The sequence below is a fragment of the Miniopterus natalensis genome, chromosome 12 (genome assembly GCF_054644295.1).
Source record: "Miniopterus natalensis isolate mMinNat1 chromosome 12, mMinNat1.hap1, whole genome shotgun sequence".
Taxonomy (NCBI): Eukaryota; Metazoa; Chordata; class Mammalia; order Chiroptera; family Miniopteridae; genus Miniopterus; species Miniopterus natalensis.
The window spans coordinates 25,541,008-25,548,601 of NC_142092.1; the positions used below are offsets into that span (position 1 = coordinate 25,541,008).

General features: G+C 39.0%; 1 pseudogene; it reads left to right on the forward strand.

Annotated features, from left to right (window-relative positions):
- The first annotated feature begins 3,033 nt into the window (after positions 1 to 3,033).
- On the forward strand, positions 3,034 to 3,128 carry LOC148091803 (U6 spliceosomal RNA; annotated as a pseudogene).
- The last annotated feature ends 4,466 nt before the right edge of the window (positions 3,129 to 7,594 follow it).

Genomic DNA, 7,594 nt, shown 5'->3' on the forward strand with positions numbered 1-7,594 from the left:
AGGAGAAAACATCAGATGAACAGGAGAAATGTTCAGAAAACAGATGAGAGATTTTAATTTTTTTAAGTATTGTTGAGGAGATTGAAACTAGTATCGGTAATTACGTGTCTTCTTTTATTGGTGTTCATGAGATTGTTTCACAGGACTCAGTTTACCACGTTTACTTCCTACAAAGAGCCAAGAACTAGAGCTCTCCTCCAGCCCATTTCTCTAGGGATTGCGTTTTCAAACTTCTGGACTAATCCCTGCCCTCCAGAGGAATACTGCTTCCAAACACCTTATGAATAGGGGCGTCCATTGGCAGTTAAATAAATGACGAGTAGATATTTTGCCAGGAGGAATACATAAAGCAGCATTATCTAAAAGCTGACCCATTCATTATGGCTTTCTCCACCAGTAATAATTAGATGTTACAGCTCAGTGATGTGCAGCACTGTTCAGTTCCCAAGTGTGTTTCTCCCTGAAAACATACCCAGATGGCTATCTCCAATGTGTCTAAAAAATCATTGTGCTTATTTATATTGGTGTAAAAGAAGTAAACACCTTCCTAAACAAGGGGAGATCGATAGTATCTCAAATGCACAAGAAAAAAAGTCTAGAGCTTATTCTGCACATGTTTTATTCAATAACAAGTTTCTGATTAGAGTCTATTCACTGAATGTTTAGACCTGGAAAGATTCTCAAGTATGATTTCAAAGTTTTATCTTTTTCTTTTCTTTCATAACTTTAATCTCTTTGATGAAGAACTTCCTCCATGAGGGACACTCCTACACTCACTCACACACACACACACACACACACTCACACACTCATGCATACATGCACATTGGTCCATTGCATACCCTGCCAAGTGAAATAAATAGTCAGACAGGATATATTAAGCGTAACAGCTAAAAAAATCCATTGAAAATGGTAGATTTTCAAACCAGCCATTTACACTCCTGGACATTTTTCCAAGAGAAATGAAGATCTATATTTAAGCAAAGCCCTGTACACAAATGTTTATAGATGCATCATTCATAATAGTAAACAACTAGAAATACCCCTTAGCATCATCAAGGCTGTAGAATCTTAATTGAAATGCCTGGGTAGATTCAGAGTCAGCAGCTGATCCCTTTGATCGGTTGCTTACGTCCACACATGAACTTTCAAATGTACTTCATGCCTTGGTTAGAACTTCATGCATCTCCCATGTTCCCTATGTTGTCTCTGCTGTCGAAGTTTCCTCATTTGTCTCAAGGCCATGGTGAACTTCCACTGATCTAACACCCAGCTCAAACATTTCCTCCTTTAAAAATGTTTCCTTCCATCTCATTTGTACTATCCACACCAACAGAGCTATGTGTTCCCTTCATTTTATCACTAATATTTCTTATGTGTGTTGCAAGCAAAACACAAATTACTTTCTGTTGAACATGTCTATTTATGTGTAAGGTATGTTATCAGTAACCATATAATTTATCATCCAAATTGGAACAGTTTTGAAAGTAAAATGTGATGCTATTAGTGATAATGACAGGCTAACTGATGTAAATCCAGATAATTTAGCACCTAGGACAAACTCACCACTACATAATTATGTGGAGTCTGGGGACCATCCATTATACTTAATTATATATAAGAAGACTAGCAATTTGCTTTTTATTTAATTAACATGCATTAATGTTTATGGCACCTGAATATACAAATGAATCCATTAAGGACTTGATGTGTATATGCCCTGGTCGTTGACTTGGGTAACTGCTGTGTACCGGTTAGTGAGTTTCTGTCCCCAGGAACCTGTTTCAGCAGGCTGGGGGCCGGCCTCCGCACACCTCATTTCTGTTTTGCTATCTTGCCCCTCTCGGGCTCTAACACTAAGGGACACTTGGGAGGGACTGAGAGGTGGGGTGGGAGGAAGGCCTGGCTTCTGATGGCCTCCCCTTCTTCTAGCACCCATGCGTCTTCACCAGGGCGGCAGCAGTTACTTCCAACAGCAGCAGCTGGATCTAGTTTGCAGCTTGTTAACAAAAGTCAAAGCATCGTGGTTCCTCCTCAGGTACACAGGCCCTTGGCCTGGCCCCTCACCTTCAGAGGTCTGGCTCTCCTTCGGCTCGGAGAGACCTGTAGCAGCCACCAGGACCCACCTCCTCAGAGCTCTCAGTTTCGGTTGTTGTCGGAGCCTTTCTCCAAGCTTGGACATTTTAATGATCCAAACCCTTTTCTTTGTCCCATCTGCCCTAAAGATGGCAGGTGTTTTATGCATTGTTACCTGCAGGATACCTTACTATTTTCTCCAGGTCTTTCCAATTACTTATTTAACACTGCCAGCCTTAATTAGGAATGATTTACATTATCTTGTTAAATAACTGAATTATACAGGCACCTCCTACAGGGATAATATTGATACATATTCCACAGAATACTGTTTTTACTCTCTATGGGCTCATGCTCTTACATTGTTTATTACTAATTAACTACCAGAATAAAATCAATAATCAGGCCTAAGCAGGAAATTTGATATTGGTATTGCTTATGATCTTATTTGCCTTTGTAGGTGTCAAACAAAAAATATTAATATTATAACCTCTCATTTTCCCTGAGTGCAAAATCTCATCTTTTTACCTTTGGTAGCTTCTTTATAAACCATCCCTTGACCATATATGTCCTCTTTGAGATCTTAACAGTAAACAGTCACAGCAAAGGAGTTACTGCTGACAGAACTTTAGCTTTATCTCCAATATCAACCTTCCTGAATATCCAATATTTATTTCTATTTTTACACTTAATGCACAATATAACAATTACAATTGCAATTTCATATGTAAAAATATACCAAACTGTAAGGTATTAATGCTACTCACAGTGTGGTAAATTTCTACACACTTTTCTGTTTTAATTGGTGGAGCACATTATTTCATTCAGCTCTTTTACTAAACATATTAAAAATATCTATGTTCATACAAGTACAGGGTGGGGCCAATGTAGGTTTCCAGTTGTTCATATGGAAAACAATACAATAATTAATAAATAATAATACAATAATAAACTCTGGTGCTCCCTTTGGCAGCACATATGCTAAAATTGGTACATTAGGATGGCTCCTTGCCAAGGAAGGCATGCAAATTCGTGAAGCATTCCATATTAAAAAAAAAGAGTAAACTCTGTTTCCCAAACTCACAACTGGAAACCTACTTTGGCCCCACCCTGTATTTACAATGATCACTTGCTGGCTGAAAAACATTCCACTAATTTGATATGTAAATATTTATGTAGCCATACTTTAGCTTCTGGACATTGAGTATGGTTTCAGATTTTGTCTACACAACACCACATTACAGTGAGTATGTTTGTATATATATTTTTACCTATTTTTGTTTGCAACATGTCCTTAGAGAAAATACCTAGTTTTGGAAATATTGAGTCTGAGAGAATAAACTGCCATGCCTGTAATAATGTCAGAAAGAATCTGCTATCCCGATGGTTCACCTGTAGGCTCATCCACGAAAGAGGAAATCATGCCAGACTTTTTCTATGTAGCCAAAAGACTTTGCGCCAAAGCTGGTAATAAGAAATGAGGAACTATATTTTTCATGGAAAGCTTATTTGTTGGGAATGGGGTTTTCAGGCATTTGGTAAGTGGAACATGAAAAGGGCCAGGCATATTGACATTCAATAGTCTAGTAAGTAATTAAGATCTTTTAGAATCAGTCTGCAAGTGAGATCAGGTCAGTAAGTAGAAAGTTGGAGATTCTTCAAAACACCTGAATATGACAATTTGGACTTAGACTCGAGAGTCTATTGAGACAGATGCATTATTAACAGAGTCGTGCTGTAGACACTCCATGGTATAAGCACATCCTTTCTCACCTCCTTTGAGGTTAGGTATGGCTGTCCATGTTGCTTTCACCAGCGAAATATAAGCAGAAGCAACAGGTTCAATAACCTAGGTCAGGGCAGAGGAAGATGAAGATGTACCTGGTACATAAGGAGAAACTAGGAAGGGGCCTGGAGCATCAATCTAGGATCCAGGAGATCGAGGTTCGATTCCCGGTCAGGGCACATGCCCGGGTTGCGGGCTCGACCTGCAGTCGGGGGCGTGCAGGAGGCAGCCGATCAATGACTCTCTCATCATTGATGTTTCTCTCTCTCTCTCTCTCCCTTCCTCTCTCTGAAATCAATAAAGTTATATTTTTTAAAAAGAAAAGAAAAGGAGAAACTAGGAAGGAAAACAAGAAGGTGTGGGGAAGAGTAATTCAATAGAAACCAGTGATTAACTGTATTAAGTCCTGGTGAAAGAGCACAGAAAGATCAGATCCAAAACCTGCACTCTTGGACAATTTCTAAAACAGGGATTGTTGGTAATCTGGAAGGGAACTTTCAGTGGTGTGATATGAATGAGAAAGAGATTGGAGTGAATTAAGCATGGACATAGATGATTGGGGCTGCTTTTTCCAGAAGTTTGTTCATAAAGAAAATTAAGTAAATAAAGTGATAATCAGGGGCACTGGCCTCTTCTTCCTTAGATTGTCAAATAAAAAAACACCTGAGAACAGCCAACACAACAATAGCCATCCAGTGTGGATGAATCGAAATTATTCCTATTTTTTGTCAGTTCAGCAAAAAATATAATACATTTTTTGGCATGCTGCAGAATTTTAGTAATTAGTTTATATGTAGAAGGTTGAAAATTGCTGCTCCAATGTGAGGGAATGTCCTTCCAAGATTAGGTTATAAATCACTGCAACTTCTTTCGTGTTCACTTTCTCTCTCTTGTTGGCTCCTACTTGCTCAAATTCATGAAGCCAGCTGCCATACTGTAAGCTGCTGTAAGGAGCGGAATTGAGGACAGCCTCTGCCAACTAGCCAGCGAGGAACTGAAACCCCCGATCAAAGAGCCTGTAAGAAACTGAATGTTGCCCACAACCGGTTGAGCTTGTGTGGATCTTGAATCCTATCAGTATCAATTATTGAAAGGATACTGGATCATATCATATCAAATAATGATATGATTACATTCTGCTTGACACTTTGATTATAGTCTTGTAAGAATTCCTGAGTCTGAGAACGCAGTAAACCACATGCATATTCCTGCCTCACAAATATTATGTGTTGTAAATATGTGTTGTAATATTCTAATATCTAGATAATTTGTTATGCAACAATAGAAAACTGCTAAAATAATATTTCACAGTAAGACTTAGAACCACCATTAGAAAAAAAATCAATATAGAAGGCAAGATTTTTCTGCTTCAAGTCTTTAAAATTTACCACTGCATCTTAAATCCAGGAAAAATAGTCTAGGAATCACTCATCTGATACAACAAAGAAATCTCAAAATAAAGCATCCTTAATTAAGTAGATCTTGTTTTTTTCTTTTACATAACCTTAAAGATTACCAAATTGTCCAGAGCTGAACTCAGGTCAGTACAAGGAGTAATGCTTAGTGGAAATTGTGTCCTTCCGTGGGATTGCTAGGAAAGCACTCCAAGGACCCACTCATGGGAAAGCAATGTGGCAAGATTTATTTGGGAAGGTTGCCCCTGGGTTTCCAATGTCCCACCTCCTTCCATCCTGTCATGGAAGAAGTCCAATCTTATCTTCATTAAGGCCAAAACAAAGGCCAGTGTCCAGAATGTCCATTTCACAGTGAAGCTGACTCCTCTGGAGCTCACACTATCTGCTGTGGGCTCTGGTGACTGCTAAACCTGCATGGCTGTGCGTTCCAGGAGGGAGAGAGCACAACAGATGAGTGTGTTACCATGGGCACACGAGAGCGAGAGCGAGATGGGGAGCTCTTCTTTGTTCCCCTGGGGTTATGACCAGGAGCTTTTTCAAAATAACCAGTTTCCCAGGCTTTTGTGGGCTTCTGATGGGTTCACCCCTAGCCAATGATCCCTTTCCCAGGTTAGACTGATAGGCCGCTATGGTCAAGTACCCCCTCCCAGAACCATTTTGACTTCTATTGTGCTTGTTTGTAATTACCTCCCTCTGTTCCCGGACAATCTGATACTGGAGTGAGAAAGGGAAGGGTATTAATCCTTGGCGGGGCGAGCAAATAGACCCATGCTCCGCAGCCCATTGAGCTCAGCAATGCCCGATTCCCTTTGCCTCCTTCCTTTATCTAGCTACCTGCTAACAGTAACAACAGGACCCAGATTTCATCTACCTTCTGCTGCCATCACCTAAAGTGGTGAGTTATTTCACATGGTTAAAACTGGCTTACTGCCATTATATCTGCATTTATCACCGCTGCAAGGAGAAGAGGGCACAGAGAGTAAGGAGTTCCCTTATAAAAACATGGCACAGAAATTGTGTACAAATTTCTGTTCACATTCTTTTAGCCAGGACTTAGTCCCATGCTCCACTAAGCATCAAAGGGCGCTTTGGAAGGTAGTTTCAAACAGGCGAGCTGCATTTCCATTAAAACTCTGAAAGCAAGCATGGGTTTTGAGAAGCATGAGCATTGTCTGCCACAGAAATAAATTCTGCATCAAAGACATGGGATATTTTTTAAAGAATAACATGAATTAGGCAGACAAAACGCATGAGCAAAAAATGATATATGACAGAAATTGGCATTTTCAAGAGATAGGAAATGATACATCATGGCTTCAGTGTAGGATATTTTGAAAGGTTTGAATGAGCTTGTTAAAATAGTTGAGTCCAGAAAAGCAGCTTGGTGTCTTCCCAGATTTGAAAGCCCTACAAAGGATTTTTTTTTTTTTCCTTAAGCAAAGTGAACACATTTACTCATTTTGAACAAAAGAGTAAAACAATGAAAGTTGTGTTAAGAGGCATTCCAGGAAGCAGAGATTAGGGTAGGCTGGACATGAAAATAGGTTTAAACCATGTTGTAATCTGTAGTTAAATTTTAAGGCACGTGAGAAATAGAGCCTAAGGAAAGAAAGAAGAGATGACATTTTAAATCTTCCATTTAAAATAGAATAGATGAAAACAGCATAAGGCAACAGCACAAACATCATGACACAACACAATACAACATATAAGATAACATAACAGCTGAATGTAAAGAATAAGCCAGAGTGAAAATTTGGCTATGGATCTGAAGTTCCTAGGCTGAACTTCTCTCTGAACAGCAACTCTTTGGGGAGGAATGGTTGCTTTTTTGTGAAAAGGGGATAATGGGTTCTGTTTGGCATATGTAGAACAGTATCTATGGTATGATCTGACAGAAATTTGTGACTAAAATCATAAATTATATTTTAGGTCACCCGCCTTGGTTTTGTATTAGAACACAATGCTTTTATTGTGCTGAGCTGATTGATCTAGTAGTCAGGCTTTCACCAGGCCAGTATCTCCGGAACCCATTACCAGTTAATGCCTTTCTCCAGCTATATTTCTCTCCATCAGCATGTGCTGGGCAATGAAGCACAAAGATTGCATATGGTGCCTTAATTTTAATACAGAAATATATTCTGCTTTACTGTTGTACTTATTGTCTTTCTTTTCCTGGAAGCTTATTTGATTAAATTTTTTTTGGCTCTAATTAAGATGGAAATAAACCAGTTTTTACCTTGAATAATGATTTTCCATTACTTGCTCTTCTTGAATAATATGAACTATGCACCTAACCAGACAGAAATTAAATTGC